An 18,111-nucleotide genomic window follows, 5' to 3' on the forward strand; every position below is an offset into this window, starting at 1 on the left:
GCTCCAGCCCTCGCTCCACATTGGCCATCACAAAGCGGTGCAGTGCAGGAATGGCCTTGCGGGCGAAAAAGTGTCTGCTGGGGAGCTGCCAGTCTGGGGCTGCACAAGCAAGCAGCGCACGCATGCTGCTCCCCTCCTGCACGAGCGTGTACGGCAGGAGTTGGGAGCACATGGCCCGTGCCAGCAAGCCGTTCAGCTGCCGCACGCGACAGCTGCTGGGAGGCAGAGCCCTAACCACCCCCTGGAAGGACTCGCTCAAAAGGCTCTGGCGTGGCCTTTTGCTAGCACGGGAATCAGCGGACACAGCAGAGGAGGTCACTGAGGACTGGCTGCCAGAACAGGCCTCAGTGTCGGTGGCAGGAGTTGCAGAGGGGGGAGGAGCAGTGCGTTTCCGCACTCCTGCTGGTGCTGCTGGAGGAGCAGGAGGGCGGGTGGCTGCTGTTGCTGCTGCTGCTGCTGAAGGCTGTGCAGTGATGGGTGTGGTGCCACTGCCAGCACCAGATGCCTTCAGCCTCTGGAACTCCTCATGCTGGTAGAAATGATTAGCAGCAAGGTGGTTGATGAGCGAGCTGGTGCTGAACTTTAAGGGGTCTGCACCTCTGCTCAACTTCCGCTGACAGTGGTTGCAAGTGTCGTACTTGCTGTCAACTGTGGGCATTGTGAAAAATCGCCAGATTGGTGACAAAAACAACCCCCTACGGCCTGGAGCCGCTGCTGCCTGTCTCCCTGTGGTGGTTTGGGGGGGCTTGGGTGCGGCTGGTGGTGGTACTGGCAGATGCTGCTGCTGCTGCTGCTGAGCCTGAGACACCAGCAGGCTGTGGGACCTGCCTACTGCTGCCAATGCTTGCAATGATGCGCCTCCTTGCAAGGCCCACAGGCGCATCCTCCTCCTCCTCCTCAGAGCTGCTGATGACGACATCCCCTGGAGCTGGTGGCACCCAGTCTTTGTCTGTCACCGTGTCATCATCATCCTCCCCCTCCCCCTCCTGAAACATGTCCTGCTGGGATGATGACCCCCCAAACTCCTCTCCTGATGCATGGATGGGCTGCTTGACTGTCGCCACAGTCTTGCTGTCCAATCCCTCCTCCCCCAAAGTGCCCATCAGCATCTCCTCCTCAAAATCGCCAACAACAGCAGACAATACCCTGATGGTGCCTGGGGTCAAAAGACTGCTGAGTGACAGGTCGGCGACTGATGGTGAACTGGCCTCCTCCCCAGGCCCTGCTGGGCGGCTGCTGCGAACAGGGGTGGTGGTGGTGAGGGTGGAGGCCTCGGATGCAGAGCTGATGGCGGGCTGCTCATCCTCCGTCATCAGTTGCACCACAGTGGATGCATCCTTTTCCTCAATGGGACGTTTCCGACCCGGCTGGAGGAAAATAGGAGCAGGTGCTACACGCTGCTGCTGCTGTGTCTCTGCAGCGTGAGTTGCAGATGCTCCTGCTGGGTGCCCAAGGCGTCCACGGCCAGTGGCTATAGGAGGAATGTTAGCCACTGATGCAGCTGCTGCTGCTGCGGAACTGTGCATGGTGGCGCGGCTTGCCACAATGCTGCTCCCTCTCCTCCTGATTCCCTTGCTGCCCTTCCCCTTGCCCAAACCGCGCTGGCTGCCACTTCCAGACATCTTAGATGTTTTGGGCGTAAACACAAAAGTTTTTTAAAAGGGCGGGTGAAAAAGTGGGGTACTTTAATGGAGTGGGTTGGTGGGTGAGGTGACACTAATCACTAAGTGATTAGATCGCTAAGTGATTAGTACAGTACAAATACAAAATACAATAATCGGTATTGGTAATCAGTATGTGTGAACAGTGAACACAGTGAGTGTTTCCAATAGTACACTAACTAGAAAATACAATAATCAGTTGTAATCAGATTCAGTAGAAGGAAATAGAGTGTGTGTACACTACAGACAGTGCATGCACACACACACACACGCAGGAGCTAGCCTATGAGCAGTGACTGAGTGTCCCTAGTACAGTAAGTAGTAACAGTCAGTAAGTACAACTAGAAATTACAATAATCAGTAGTAATCAGAAGGAAATAGAGTGTGTGTACACTACAGACAGTGAGTGCACGCACACACACACGCAGGAGCTAGCCTATGAACACAGTGACTGAGTGTCCCTAGTACAGTAAGTAGTAACAGTCAGTAAGTACAACTAGAAATTACAATAATCAGTAGTAATCACAAGGAAATAGAGTGTGTGTACACTACAAACAGTGAGTGCACGCACACACACACGCAGGAGCTAGCCTATGAACACAGTGACTGAGTGTCCCTAGTACAGTAAGTAGTAACAGTCAGTAAGTACAACTAGAAATTACAATAATCAGTAGTAATCAGAAGGAAATAGAGTGTGTGTACACTACAGACAGTGACTTGGAACAATATGAAGGAAGAAACCGAGAGCCCAATATAGTGCAGTAAGTATTGACAAATGGAACAAAATAGAATAACAATAAGAAATATACTCACAAGTCTGGGTTACCACATAGGCAACCACTGACGAAGCAGGTGGGGAGTATTATAACCTGACCCCACTCAGGTATAAGAAGTCGCTCTCTGTAGATAGGAGAAAATGGGGATACACCCCTCCACCAAGGGTGGACTGAATCAGCAAATAATGAGGAGTAACAGAGGCGCCAGATTAGTATAAAAAGTTTAAAAACCGTTTAAAAAGAGGGGGGTTGGTGGTTACCACCCTCAAATAAAGAGTGACCAGCCAATGAGTCATATATAAATAAATAAATAAAATTTATTTTGTAATCTCCAAGCAAACAACGCATTTCACGGGTCAAGCGCCCGCTTCATCAGGCAATCAATCAGGAGATACACTAAAGAGACAAAAGAGAAAAAACGATACAATACATAGACAAAAAAAATTCAACAATGCGCAAAGAAAAAATGTTTTTCACAACTACACTACATAGGATGTAACAATAGGCGCTAAATTCTATCCAATTCAAATCAATTTGTGATTAAAAGTAAGCTAAAAACAACATGAGTGCAACAATGGGCTGCCTTTCAAAAAAGCTTTTCGCATATATTAAATTGTGCAAGGCGGAGTGTCACAAACAAGTGGTCAATAATGGATGCTTGTAGACATCACGGAAGAGCCCTTTGTATACAATATGCATTAGAAAAACAAGCACCCTGAATCATTATACTGCATGAAAATTAAGTGAACATCAAAGTACATTTATCTGCAAACCTCTAAAACGTGAAGGGCATATAGCGCTGCGTGATGGAATCTCTATAGATGTATTGGTACTCACCACGACTGTGTCAGCTGCAGGAATAGCGCCTACTGTAGTGGGACGCTGTCTCACCTTGGGGTTTTAAATGAAAAAGGGGTGTGGAGGTGGAGAGGTGTCTATCCGGAAGTAGACAGCGCGTCGCTGTTTCCGGTAGTGCAAATTGACAAGAGGGGAAATTGACGTCATGACGCTGTACGCGTGTACAGGGCGGACGCAGACTAATGGTCGCGTCATGCGCTGCTAGGAATGGAGGCATGCGCATTGCAAAGTACGAGTAAAGCGCCGCCATATTAGAAGAGGAAAAAATACGTTCCTGTATAAAATGAGATGAATCCACATGATAGTTTTTAACTGATACTAGCAGTTGATAGGGAAATTTTGCAGAAATGCGTTTTATATTTTATATGTTGTGTATGTGTATATATACAACTGCACGGTTGCCATGATAACTTGGACATCGTTCTGAAAGTGTTCACAATGAGAGGAAACTGTTGCCCTCTAGTGGCTGGTCATGATAAACCAGCTCATCTAAGAAAGGCTGTAGACAAAACAGTGTTGTTGTATGTGTTAATATTAAAAATTCATTATTAGTATGGGATTAATTGGGCGGGGAAACGGGGTGGGTGGGGAAAGGGGGGGGGGAGGATTTGTTCTGGGGGGGGGAAGGAAGGACAGGAGATGGTGGGAGACAGCATGGGTCATTCAATCTGGTGTGAAGGAAAATTATATTTCAGATCATTGCCAGAAATATCTTAACAAAGGAATATAATTATTAGATTCAACTGCGATAAAAATCGGTCAATTCATTGTTAACAATAGGTTAAAAAGAAAGAAATACAATAGACAATAAAAACATATACAATGGTTAATCAAGGGGGATGATAAAAGAGAGGACTGATGATCAGAGAAGGAATGATCAATTTAAAGGATTAGTTAAAAAAGTTTAAAAAAGTTTTTCTAGAACCTCATTGAGGCCCTCAGGAGACAGGCTTCTGAGGGCCTGTATCCAATACATCTCTTTATTCTTCAGGACCTCAAAAGTATTCTGGGGTGATTCGATAGCGTCTATTAAAGTGATGGTAAGTGACCGAGGATCACCGTTGTGATAGGTGCTAAAGTGTCTGGAGACGCTGTGTAAGGGGTAGTGTTTTAAAATATTCCTCTTATGTTGTCCTATCCGGCTCCGGGCTAATTGAGTGGTGCGGCCTACGTATTGCAGATTGCAGGGGCATGATATGACATAAATGACGTTCCTGGATGTACAATCCATGTGATGTTTGATGGTGAATTCCTTGTCAGTAGTATTGGACTTGAAAGTCTGAGTGGTTGCAACAAAGCGACAGGCTGTACAGCGTAAATGAAGGCAGGGGTGCGAACCCGGCTTCGCTGAAGGGGTTGTGTGCGTTGTGTTGGTTTGTGTATGTTTAAATTTACTGGGTGCTAATAGTCCCCGTAGATTCGGGGCCCTTTTGAAAGTGAGTGATGGGCATTTTGGCAGGGATGTTTTGAGATAAGGGTCTTGGGCCAATAATTCCCATCTGTTTTTGAGAATAGTGCGAATTTCACCGTGTTGACTGCTGTAACCGGTAATGAATCTTGGAAAGGACAATGTAGTACTGGGATGGTCTATGGGGGGAGTGGTGGTGGGGGACTTAGTAGCTTTGTATTTAGCATCCTTGATAAGTTTTTTCGGGTAACCACGTTCTAAGAATTTTTTGGTAAGAGTCTGCGATTGTACGTGATAGTCAGAGGGATCAGTGCAATTGCGATATATTCGTTTATATTGGCAGTAGGGGGTATTAGTCGTCCAGGGTCTGTGATGGAAACTATTAAAGTGTATGAAGTTGTTGGCATCCACCTTCTTAAAGTGAGTTTTTGTCTTAATAGAGTTGTTCGTGGAGTATAGGATCAAATCAAGAAATTCAATTGAACTGGGATGGTGTTGGGATGTGAATGAAAGGCCTGCCGGGTTATCATTTAGATATGCAAGAAATGTAGGTATTATTGTGCGATCACCTTTCCAGATGAAAATCAGATCATCGATGTATCTTTTATAAAAAATGATGTTATCAGAAAAAGGGTGTGAGTTATGAAGTTTAATTAATTCTAGGTAGCCCATGGAGAGATTAGCGTATGAGGGGGCGAAGGAGCTACCCATAGCTGTGCCTGTGATTTGGTGATAAAAGCTGTCCATAAAGGAGAAAACGTTATGCTGTAGAATGAATTCTGCGCATGTATTGATGAATTGTTGTTGTGTAGTGGGCATAATTGGGTGATTTGAAAGAAAAAACTGGAGCGAATTGAGGCCAAATGAGTGAGGGATGTTGGTGTACAGAGATGATACATCGCAAGTAAGCCAGCAAAAGTCTGCATACCAGTGTATGGGTTGCAGGAGTTCTATGAGGTGTTGGGAGTCCTTCAGGTATGACGGCAATGTTTGTACTAATGGTTGTAGATGTTTGTCAACAAATTTGGACAGGTTACTGGTGATGGACTCCATGCCTGAGATAATAGGTCTACCAGGGGGGTTAATCAGGGATTTATGTATTTTTGGAAGGTAATAAAAAAATGGTGTTTTGGGATGGTGATTAATAATGAAGTTGCGTTCGTTCTTGGTGATGATGCCGTTTGAGAAAGCTGTGTTAATAAACTGTTTTAAGGTGTTGTTAAACTCAGGGGTAGGGTCTGTAGTTAATTTGACATAGTGTATGGGATTGTCCAGTAGTCGATTGGCTTCAGCTATATAATCCAATTTGTTTAGAATGACTATGCCTCCGCCCTTATCAGCCGGTTTAAGAATGATGTCATGATTTCGTCTCAAAGTCTGAAGGGCTTGCTGTTCTGATTTATTGAGATTGGAAGTGTCAGTAGTCAGATTGAGTTTTTGTAAATCATTCAGTACCAATGTGTAAAAGGTTTCAATAAAGTTTCCCTTGGACGCAGTCGGGTAGAATCTGGACCTGCCTTTAAGTTCCGTAGTGATGTATTTTTCAATGGCAATTTCATTAGTGTTAACTTTAATTGTTGGTAATGTATCATTGTTGGTCAAGATAAGGGTATCGGTAGGGTTGGTAAGTGAAGTTTGATGTTTTTTTATGGCAAAGTGCCTCTTTAGGGTGAGTTTGCGAATGAAAGCATTTAAGTCTGTGAACAATTTGGCCATGTCTGATGATTTGGTCGGACAGAAAGAGAGGCCTTTCTCTAGTAGGTGGGTTTCTGACTGGGATAGAATGTGTTTGGAAAGGTTAAAAATGCATCTGGTCTGTGTCGTTACGTCCGTAATTCGTGAATCTGAGGTGATTGGCGGTTTCTTTTTTCTTTTCCCTCTACATCCCCTTTTTCTGAGTCTGGTAATGGTCTCTTGTGGGTTGGTTTGGGCTGGAGGATGGTTCTGGATGCCGTGGGACTCGGTAGTGGCATGATGAGTGTGTTCTGTGTGAACGAGAGGGGTAAATCTAAAAAAGAGGACGTTAAATTAATGGGGGAAGTAATCTGACTGGCATTGGTGTCTGATTGCTGTTTAATAATGGGTCTAAAAAAACTGGTGAGTGTGTTAGTTTTGGTGTGAGGCGTCAGGTCCTGTGTACTAGGGCCGGTGGGGGAAACAGGCTGGGTATCATGTGTACTGATTTGTGAGAGGCCTAGAATGTCCTCTGTGTGTGTATGATCGTCTAGATTGGTCTGAATCGGATCAACGGGAGATGTGTTCATGGTTCCGGGCTTTTTGTAGTTGTTTTGGATAACTATTGAGTCGGGGGGAGCCCCACTTGTGAAGTTGCAAGCTGGAACGTGATTAGGCCTAAATTGGGTTGTTTTTGCGTTAGATGGGGTTGACTGTAATTTTTTTACTTGTTTATGGGTACCTTGTGGGTTTTTGATGGTTCTGGTATTTTTATTTCTATATTGGGGTTGTGTTTCACTGATTTTAATGGTCTGTTTTGGATAGAGTAGTGTTTGATTAGGGTTGGACGCTTTATTGTTGGTATTATCAAATAGAGTTTTGGCTAGAACCGCTGAGTGTGCAAATGTAAACTTAGGTGTGAGGAGTGGGGGTTTGGTTGGTAGTGGTTTTGGCGTGATGGGTGGAGTGAACCCAGGGGGTGGAATGAGAATTGGTGGAGGGAAGGGAGGGTAATGTGGAGGTGGTGGTGGTAGGGTGAGGCTCATGAGGGGGGGAGGGCGGTTGTGTGGTGGGGGTATATGTTGAGGTGGTGGTGGTTTGTCTATGGGGAACCTGGTTTTGCGTTCCCTTTCCCTATGTTCTGCATAGGCTAGACGGTCTCGATTCAATTTCTTTAGTTTGGTTTCTACTGTGTCTGCCTCGAACTTTTTTAGACGTGCAATTAGGTTGGACATGAGGGGGTGATATTGTTTACTTTTGAGGTGAAGAGATAATTGTTGTTTGCACTCCAGGATAATGGGTTGAAGGTCACTGATAATGGAAGTGCGTTTTCTGATGATTCTCTCCATCATTCCCCCTGTACATGTTTCTAAATAAATGTACCAGTCATCAGTAAACACAGTGTCTTTGGGAAAAGCAGTTAATGTTTTAATGCGTATACCATCAGGAGAAATTTTCTCATCGATGTAAGTCTGTTGCATAGCTATATCGGCAATATTAAAAAATTCATCCTTAAGTGTTTGTTCAAGTTTATGAAAAATCGGTTTTAAATCAATATCTGGTATGCCAGTATCCAGTGTGGTGCCTGACGTGTCGTCCTGAGACGTGGTTGTGGGAAGAGAGGATTTGAACTGTATCAATAAATGTTCCCTGTGGGACGCTCTCATTTCAATGAAATCCATGGTTCTAGGCTGCAATCGGTTCTGCGCTCGATCGATCAATCGACGAGGAGACAAGACTTGGAACAATATGAAGGAAGAAACCGAGAGCCCAATATAGTGCAGTAAGTATTGACAAATGGAACAAAATAGAATAACAATAAGAAATATACTCACAAGTCTGGGTTACCACATAGGCAACCACTGACGAAGCAGGTGGGGAGTATTATAACCTGACCCCACTCAGGTATAAGAAGTCGCTCTCTGTAGATAGGAGAAAATGGGGATACACCCCTCCACCAAGGGTGGACTGAATCAGCAAATAATGAGGAGTAACAGAGGCGCCAGATTAGTATAAAAAGTTTAAAAACCGTTTAAAAAGAGGGGGGTTGGTGGTTACCACCCTCAAATAAAGAGTGACCAGCCAATGAGTCATATATAAATAAATAAATAAAATTTATTTTGTAATCTCCAAGCAAACAACGCGTTTCACGGGTCAAGCGCCCGCTTCATCAGGCAATCAATCAGGAGATACACTAAAGAGACAAAAGAGAAAAAACGATACAATACATAGACAAAAAAAATTCAACAATGCGCAAAGAAAAAATGTTTTTCACAACTACACTACATAGGATGTAACAATAGGCGCTAAATTCTATCCAATTCAAATCAATTTGTGATTAAAAGTAAGCTAAAAACAACATGAGTGCAACAATGGGCTGCCCTTCAAAAAAGCTTTTCGCATATATTAAATTGTGCAAGGCGGAGTGTCACAAACAAGTGGTCAATAATGGATGCTTGTAGACATCACGGAAGAGCCCTTTGTATACAATATGCATTAGAAAAACAAGCACCCTGAATCATTATACTGCATGAAAATTAAGTGAACATCAAAGTACATTTATCTGCAAACCTCTAAAACGTGAAGGGCATATAGCGCTGCGTGATGGAATCTCTATAGATGTATTGGTACTCACCACGACTGTGTCAGCTGCAGGAATAGCGCCTACTGTAGTGGGACGCTGTCTCACCTTGGGGTTTTAAATGAAAAAGGGATGTGGAGGTGGAGAGGTGTCTATCCGGAAGTAGACAGCGCGTCGCTGTTTCCGGTAGTGCAAATTGACAAGAGGGGAAATTGACGTCATGACGCTGTACGCGTGTACAGGGCGGACGCAGACTAATGGTCGCGTCATGCGCTGCTAGGAATGGAGGCATGCGCATTGCAAAGTACGAGTAAAGCGCCGCCATATTAGAAGAGGAAAAAATACGTTCCTGTATAAAATGAGATGAATCCGCATGATAGTTTTTAACTGATACTAGCGGTTGATAGGGAAATTTTGCAGAAATACGTTTTATATTTTATATGTTGTGTATGTGTATATATACAACTGCACGGTTGCCATGATAACTTGGACATCGTTCTGAAAGTGTTCACAATGAGAGGAAACTGTTGCCCTCTAGTGGCTGGTCATGATAAACCAGCTCATCTAAGAAAGGCTGTAGACAAAACAGTGTTGTTGTATGTGTTAATATTAAAAATTCATTATTAGTATGGGATTAATTGGGCGGGGAAACGGGGTGGGTGGGGAAAGGGGGGGGGAGGATTTGTTCTGGGGGGGGGGAGGAAGGACAGGAGATGGTGGGAGACAGCATGGGTCATTCAATCTGGTGTGAAGGAAAATTATATTTCAGATCATTGCCAGAAATATCTTAACAAAGGAATATAATTATTAGATTCATTGTTAACAATAGGTTAAAAAGAAAGAAATACAATAGACAATAAAAACATATACAATGGTTAATCAAGGGGGATGATAAAAGAGAGGACTGATGATCAGAGAAGGAATGATCAATTTAAAGGATTAGTTAAAAAAGTTTTAAAAAGTTTTTCTAGAACCTCATTGAGGCCCTCAGGAGACAGGCTTCTGAGGGCCTGTATCCAATACATCTCTTTATTCTTCAGGACCTCAAAAGTATTCTGGGGTGATTCGATAGCGTCTATTAAAGTGATGGTAAGTGACCGAGGATTAGTGTTGGGCGAACAGTGTTCGCCACTGTTCGGGTTCTGCAGAACATCACCCTGTTCGGGTGATGTTCGAGTTCGGCCGAACACCTGACGGTGCTCGGCCAAACCGTTCGGCCATATGGCCGAACTAAGAGCGCATGGCCGAACGTTCCCCGAACGTTCGGCTAGCGCTGTGATTGGCCGAACGGGTCACGTGGTTCGGACCCGAACGCGCTCTGATTGGCCGAACGGTCACGTGGTTCGGGTAAATAAATACCCGAACCACGTCATATCTCCGCCATTTGTCTGTGGGTTTAGCTTTGGGTAGGCAGGCAGGGTAGTTCGCGCTCCAGCCACGCTAGCCAGGGTCCCCCCTGTCATTGTGTCACTGCTGGGAACAGTAGTACACCGCTTGCTCAGCCACACTATATAGCATTCTGTTTACTGCCACTCTGTGTACCTCGCTCAGCCACACTATATAGCATTCTGTTTACTGCCACTCTGTGTCTGCTGGGAATAGTAGTACACCGCTTGCTCAGCCACACTATATAGCATTCTGTTTACTGCCACTCTGTGTACCTCGCTCAGCCACACTATATAGCATTCTGTTTACTGCCACTCTGTGTCTGCTGGGAATAGTGGTACACCGCTCGCTCAGCCACACTATATAGCATTCTGTTCACTGTTCTGTGTCTGCTTGGAATAGTGGTACACCGCTCGCTCAGCCACACTATATAGCATTCTGTTTACTGTTCTGTGTCTGCTGGGAATAGTGGTACACCGCTCGCTCAGCCACACTATATAGCATTCTGTTCACTGTTCTGTGTCTGCTGGGAATAGTGGTACACCGCTCGCTCAGCCACACTATATAGCATTCTGTTCACTGTTCTGTGTCTGCTGGGAATAGTGGTACACCGCTCGCTCAGCCACACTATATAGCATTCTGTTTACTGTTCTGTGTCTGCTGGGAATAGTGGTACACCGCTCGCTCAGCCACACTATATAGCATTCTGTTTACTGTTCTGTGTCTGCTGGGAATAGTGGTACACCGCTCGCTCAGCCACACTATATAGCATTCTGTTTACTGTTCTGTGTCTGCTGGGAACAGTAGTACACCGCTCGTTTAGCCAGAGTATATAGCATTGTGTTTACTGCCACTCTGTGTACACCGCTCAGCCAGACTATATACCATTGTTTACTGACACTCTGTGTACACCGCTCAGCCAGACTATATACCATTGTTTACTGACACTCTGTGTACACCGCTCAGCCAGACTATATACCATTGTTTACTGAAACTCTGTGTACACCGCTCAGCCAGACTATATACCATTGTTTACTGCCACTCTGATTCTGCTGGGAACAGTAGTACACCGCTCGCTCAGCCAGACTATATACCATTGTTTACTGACACTATATAGCAGACTATATAGCATTGTGTGTACACCGCTCAGCCAGACTATATACCATTGTTTACTGACACTCTGTGTACACCGCTCAGCCAGACTATATACCATTGTTTACTGCCACTCTGATTCTGCTGGGAACAGTAGTACACCGCTCGCTCAGCCAGACTATATACCATTGTTTACTGACACTCTGTGTACACCGCTCAGCCAGACTATATACCATTGTTTACTGCCACTCTGATTCTGCTGGGAACAGTAGTACACCGCTCGCTCAGCCAGACTATATACCATTGTTTACTGACACTATATAGCAGACTATATAGCATTGTGTGTACACCGCTCAGCCAGACTATATACCATTGTTTACTGACACTCTGTGTACACCGCTCAGCCAGACTATATACCATTGTTTACTGCCACTCTGATTCTGCTGGGAACAGTAGTACACCGCTCGCTCAGCCAGACTATATACCATTGTTTACTGACACTCTGTGTACACCGCTCAGCCAGACTATATACCATTGTTTACTGCCACTCTGATTCTGCTGGGAACAGTAGTACACCGCTCGCTCAGCCAGACTATATAGCATTGTGTTTACTGCCACTCTGTGTACACCGCTCAGCCACACTATATAGCATTGCGTACTCTGCCAGTCAGTGTGTATATTGCTGGGATCAGTAATACTCCACTCACCGTCAACCACTATATGAGCTCAACATGAGTTCCCCAGAGACCTCCGCTGTGAGCAGCACTCCCATTAACAGCAACAGCCAACGCCCCACGCAAGCTATAACATCCACCCCAGCAGCCAGTGGTCAGCAGCAGCCCTCCCCGGAGGAGAACGTTGTGTCCATCAGTCCGTCGCCAGAGCGATTAATGAGGGCTGCCATTGAGAAGATGATGGGGCCTGATGTGGAGGAGGAGGTCTGGCTCAGGCCAGCATCCCAAGTTAATGTTGAGGACGATGAGGGGTCTGTGTCTGGGGATGTTGGGGTGGCAGAGGTGGTGGGTGGGTCAGACTCAGGAGAAGAGTTGTATGATGAGGATGATGATCGGGACCATCTGTATGTGCCTCAGAGTCCGACCCCGGAAAACATGTTGTATCGTGTGTTTAGGTACTAAAATCTGCGTTCCCTCCCAGTAGTGTTGGGCGAACAGTGTTTGCCACTGTTCGGGTTCTGCAGAACATCACCCTGTTCGGGGTGACTATATAGCAGACTATATAGCATTGTGTTTAATGCCACTCTGTGTACACGGCTCAGCCACACTATATAGCATTGTGTTTACTTCCACTCTGTGTCTGCTGGGAACAGTAGTACACCGCTCACCCGCCACTGTATAGCATTGTGCTCTGTGTCACTGCTGACAATAGTGGTACACCGCTCACCCACCACTGTATAGCATTTCTGTACTGCCACTGTACTGCTGCCAGTCAGCGTGTACTTTAAGGATAAGTGAAATGAGGAAGAAATCCGGTGAAAGAGGGAGGGGCAAGGGAAGAGGTGTTTCCCCTGACGGTTCACGTACAGGCCACAGGGGAGCACCCAAGAAAACCCACTCAATACTGCCCATGTTGTCCAGGACAACAACCCTCACAGATCCAAAAGAACAGGACCAGATAATTACTTGGATGACCTCTCAAGCGTCCAGCAGTGGGTTAAGCAGCACCAGCACATCACGCACGAGGTCCGAGTCCTCAGCCAGTTAAAGTCTGGGCTTTCTTTGAAGACTGCACTGAGGATGTTACCATGGCGATTTGCAAGGTGTGCAAGACCCGCCTGAGCAGGGGGGAAAGTATTAACAACCTCTCCACCACCAGCATGAGCCGCCACATTCTATCCAAACATCCCACTCTGTGGGCAAACGCGGCAGGACAGGGTACCACCAGCAACACTGCCTCCCTTGGGTTCACCAGACTCACCACCAGACCCGCCTCAGCAGCAGCAGTAGCCCAGCCATTGCGTGGTTCACAACATTCACAAACATCAGACGATGCTGACACTGTCACTTTCCGGACTAGTGCTCTTGAGGTCTCCCAGTGTTCATCAAACACAACAACCAACAGCCCTTCGGTGTGCAGCGCTACGGTTGAGTTGTCTGTCTCTGAGATGTTTGAGCACAAGAGGAAATTGCCAGCAAATGACCCCCGGGCCGTGGCAGTAACAGCCAGCCAGCATAGCCAAGCTTCTGGCCTGCGAAATGCTGCCATATCGAGTGGTGGAGACAAACAGCTTCAAGGGCATGATGTCAGTGGCCATCCCACGTTACGTGGTTCCCAGCCGCTACCACTTTGCGCGCTCTGCAGTGCCTGAGTTGCATGAGCACGTGGTCAGCTAAATAACCCGAAGCTTGAAGAATGCCGTTGCCTGCAAGGTTCACCTCACCACTGACACCTGGACGAGTGCGTTTGGCCAGGGTCGATACATCTCCCTTACCGCGCACTGGGTGAACCTTGTGGAGCCTGGCAGCGATTCCTCACCTGCTACGGCGCGGGTGTTGCCCACGCCGCAAACAGCTGGATAACAACAGCAGCACCTACCTCTCTGACTCCTTCTCCTCCAACGCATCTCAAAGCTATACCTCATCCGGAAATGCTAACCCAGCACCAGCAGCAGTAGGATCGTGGAAGCAGTGCAGCACAGCTGTTGGCATGCGTCAGCAAACGTTGCTGAAGCTGATCTGCCTTGGGGATAAGCAGCACACAGGGGAGGAAATTTGGAGGGGAATAAAGGAACAGACGGATTTGTGGCTGGCACCGCTGGACCGGAAACCGGGCATGAAGCTAGACACCTGGCACGAACTGGCAATGTACGCAATAGAGGTGCTGGCTTGCCCGGCAGCCAGCGTTATGTCGGAACGCTGTTTCAGTGCTGCCGGAGGCATCATCACAGCTTTCAACACCAAAACAAACGAGCAGACATCATTAGATGATTAGTATATCTCTAATTGCCATAATAGGCTAATTCGGGGGAAATGGGTCACCGACCCAAACAATTACACTACAAAATGCAAGAAAACTAGAAATCCCCCTTGTATATATGTATTGAAACACGCAAATGAGCAAAATGCAAACAGGATGTCAAAAAAATGCAAAAGATTCTTTATTGTAAGCCAACTACAGAATTAAAAAACAATAATTTAAAAACAAGGTAGCCAGACCTGGGCCATGAGCCCCTAAGTATTAAGATAATGGAAGTGAGCTCCACAGGTAATAATAATATATAAAAGTGGTTTGCTCTGGAGTTTCCGTGAAATAAATAAACCAGTGCCACAAGAAATTATTATATAAACAATGGTGGGACTGTGTCACAGAAAACCCCCAGAGGACCACAAACAAATGTATAAGATGGTAAAAATCCTCAATAACAAACTGCTACTATAAATTGATAAGTGCAAGTGCAGATACAAAGATACAAAAAATGCAAACTTAACAAAATATAACCATCTAATAAAGGACATGACCCCTTGCAGCTTCGGCGGAACTAGTCGGACGGCGTAGGCAGCGCCCGCTTAGCCAGTCCTGTGACCTATTATTCAATACCTAGGTGAGCTTTGCATTACCATTCTCTCTTCTCACTGCTACCTTCCTTTATGCACCTTATCACTGCTGCACCTTAAGGGAGATAATCCCTTTCTTCTTCCATCAATTGTTTGTACCTATTCATCGTTCTACCTCTAGTCTTATTCACTTTATCTCCATACTATTCATCTTTATTAGATGGTTATATTTTGTTAAGTTTGCATTTTTTGTATCTTTGTATCTGCACTTGCACTTATCAATTTATAGTAGCAGTTTGTTATTGAGGATTTTTACCATCTTATACATTTGTTTGTGGTCCTCTGGGGGTTTTCTGTGACACAGTCCCACCATTGTTTATATAATAATTTCTTGTGGCACTGGTTTATTTATTTCACGGAAACTCCAGAGCAAACCACTTTTATATATTATTATTACCTGTGGAGCTCACTTCCATTATCTTAATACTTAGGGGCTCATGGCCCAGGTCTGGCTACCTTGTTTTTAAATTATTGTTTTTTAATTCTGTAGTTGGCTTACAATAAAGAATCTTTTGCATTTTTTTGACATCCTGTTTGCATTTTGCTCATTTGCGTGTTTCAATACATATATACAAGGGGGATTTCTAGTTTTCTTGCATTTTGGAGGCATCATCACAGATCGGCGTATCCGCCTCTCCACAGAAAATGCAGACCGTCTGACTCAAATTAAAATGAATCAATCCTGGATTGGAAACGACTACGCAACACTCCTGGACCCCAACCAAGTAACATGACCGATGAACATCTGGGATGGTTTAGCGTTTCCGGTCCCTGTTTATTGAACCTCTCATCTGTATTACATTTATGACTGCATGGCGGCAAAAAGCATTGCTGCTATATCCGCACGCTTTTTGTCCTCATGCAAGGCCTGGGTTGTTGTGTCTCACAAAGCGTGGCCTTCTCCTCCTGCGCCTCCTCCTGTTCCATCACGTGTGCTGCTGCTGCTGCTGCTGCTGCTGGGTTACCGTTGCCGGTCCCTGTTTATGGAACCTCTTATCTTTATTACATTTATGACTACATGGCGGTACAAAGCATGCTATCCGCACGCTTTTTGTCCTCATGCAAGGCCTGGGTTGTTGTGTCTCACAAAGCGTGGCCTTCTCCTCCTGCGCCTCCTCCTGTTCCATCACGTGTGCTGCTGCTGCTGCTGCTGCTGCTGGGTTACCGTTGCCGGTCCCTGTTTATGGAACCTCTTATCTTTATTACATTTATGACTACATGGCGGTACAAAGCATGCTATCCGCACGCTTTTTGTCCTCATGCAAGGCCTGGGTTGTTGTGTCTCACAAAGCGTGGCCTTCTCCTCCTGCGCCTCCTCCTGTTCCATCACGTGTGCTGCTGCTGCTGCTGGGTTAGCGTTGCCGCGTGGTCCCTGTTTATTGAACCTCTTATCTTTATTACATTTATGACTACATGGCGGTACAAAGCATGCTATCCGCACGCTTTTTGTCCTCATGCAAGGCCTGGGTTGTTGTGTCTCACAAAGCGTGGCCTTCTCCTCCTGCGCCTCCTCCTGTTCCATCACGTGTGCTGCTGCTGGGTTAGCGTTGCCGCGTGGTCCCTGTTTATTGAACCACTTATCTTTATTACATTTATGACTGCATGGTGGTACAAAGCATGCTATCCGCACGCTTCTTGTCCTCATGCAAGGCCTGGGTTGTTGTGTCTCAAAGCGTGGCCTTCTCCTCCTGCGCCACCCTCCTCCTGTTCCATCACGTGTGCTGCTGCTGGGTTAGCATTACCGGTCCCTTTTCCTGGAACCTCTTATATGTATTACATTTATGACTGCATGCCGACAAAAAGCATGTTACCTGTGCAAAGAAAACAGACATTTCCCGCATTTAAAAGACAGTTTTCCCTTTGAAACTTTAAAATCGATTTTCTCAAAAACTATAAGCTCTTTTTGCTAAATTTTTTTTCCTCTTGTACCCACTCCCAAGGTGCACATACCCTGTAAATTTGGGGTATGTAGCATGTAAGGAGGCTTTACAAACCACAAAAGTTCGGGTCCCCATTGACTTCCATTATGTTCGGAGTTCGGGTCGAACACCCGAACATCGCGGCCATGTTCGGCCTGTTCGGCCCGAACCCGAACATCTAGATGTTCGCCCAACACTACCGAGGATCACCGTTGTGATAGGTGCTAAAGTGTCTGGAGACGCTGTGTAAGGGGTAGTGTTTTAAAATATTCCTCTTATGTTGTCCTATCCGGCTCCGGGCTAATTGAGTGGTGCGGCCTACGTATTGCAGATTGCAGGGGCATGATATGACATAAATGACGTTCCTGGATGTACAATCCATGTGATGTTTGATGGTGAATTCCTTGTCAGTAGTATTGGACTTGAAAGTCTGAGTGGTTGCAACAAAGCGACAGGCTGTACAGCGTAAATGAAGGCAGGGGTGCGAACCCGGCTTCGCTGAAGGGGTTGTGTGCGTTGTGTTGGTTTGTGTATGTTTAAATTTACTGGGTGCTAATAGTCCCCGTAGATTCGGGGCCCTTTTGAAAGTGAGTGATGGGCATTTTGGCAGGGATGTTTTGAGATAAGGGTCTTGGGCCAATAATTCCCATCTGTTTTTGAGAATAGTGCGAATTTCACCGTGTTGACTGCTGTAACCGGTAATGAATCTTGGAAAGGACAATGTAGTACTGGGATGGTCTATGGGGGGAGTGGTGGTGGGGGACTTAGTAGCTTTGTATTTAGCATCCTTGATAAGTTTTTTCGGGTAACCATGTTCTAAGAATTTTTTGGTAAGAGTCTGCGATTGTACGTGATAGTCAGAGGGATCCGTGCAATTGCGATATATTCGTTTATATTGGCAGTAGGGGGTATTAGTCGTCCAGGGTCTGTGATGGAAACTATTAAAGTGTATGAAGTTGTTGGCATCCACCTTCTTAAAGTGAGTTTTTGTCTTAATAGAGTTGTTCGTGGAGTATAGGATCAAATCAAGAAATTCAATTGAACTGGGATGGTGTTGGGATGTGAATGAAAGGCCTGCCGGGTTATCATTTAGATATGCAAGAAATGTAGGTATTATTGTGCGATCACCTTTCCAGATGAAAATCAGATCATCGATGTATCTTTTATAAAAAATGATGTTATCA

Source organism: Hyperolius riggenbachi, chromosome 2 (genome assembly GCF_040937935.1).
Source record: "Hyperolius riggenbachi isolate aHypRig1 chromosome 2, aHypRig1.pri, whole genome shotgun sequence".
Taxonomy (NCBI): domain Eukaryota; kingdom Metazoa; phylum Chordata; class Amphibia; order Anura; family Hyperoliidae; genus Hyperolius; species Hyperolius riggenbachi.